We start from the raw sequence: 638 nt of genomic DNA on the forward strand, positions 1-638 counted from the left end.
AATGTACTTAAATTTTTAGATTTTTTTTTCAGTTACCATCTGGTGCGCACCAGTTAGTACCCAGAATTATTTTCCTTTACTTCAATTATTATTTTTTTTATACGTGAATGTTCCTTTAGGGCAGAGTTCTCAAACTCAATTTCCATTGGGGCCACCGAAGGCGGAGTCTGGCGGAGGCTGGGCCGTATGGGTTCCATTTGTGCCAAAAATATGTCATTCCGTCCACTGTCTATGTCTTTGGTCCATTGTCTATGTTTACTGAACAAGTTTTTTGAACATTTGTTCACATCTATGTACTAAGCAGTATCTTCTGCATACCCCGCTAGCAACTGTTGCTAAGGACTTTTCTGATGAGCAAATCTAACGACGATAGCAAATGCAAAGTTTTAAACATAAAGCTGAAACATCACAAAGCAAATACAAAGTTATCATCAAAGTAGTGTGGACATGCAGATGATATTGATTAGTATACATTGAACTTTCAGATTAATGCGGGGGCCACAAATGGCCCGCGGGCCGCTAGTTTGAGACCCCAGTTATTGGCTCTGTACTCATGAACCCCCATTGCTAGTTTAGCAGAAGCGTGGCATCGTGAAGTTATCTTGTACATCTGAAATATTTAAGATGCTGACACAAAG

The sequence above is a fragment of the Oryzias melastigma genome, linkage group LG15, assembly GCF_002922805.2.
Source record: "Oryzias melastigma strain HK-1 linkage group LG15, ASM292280v2, whole genome shotgun sequence".
Classification (NCBI taxonomy): Eukaryota; Metazoa; Chordata; class Actinopteri; order Beloniformes; family Adrianichthyidae; genus Oryzias; species Oryzias melastigma.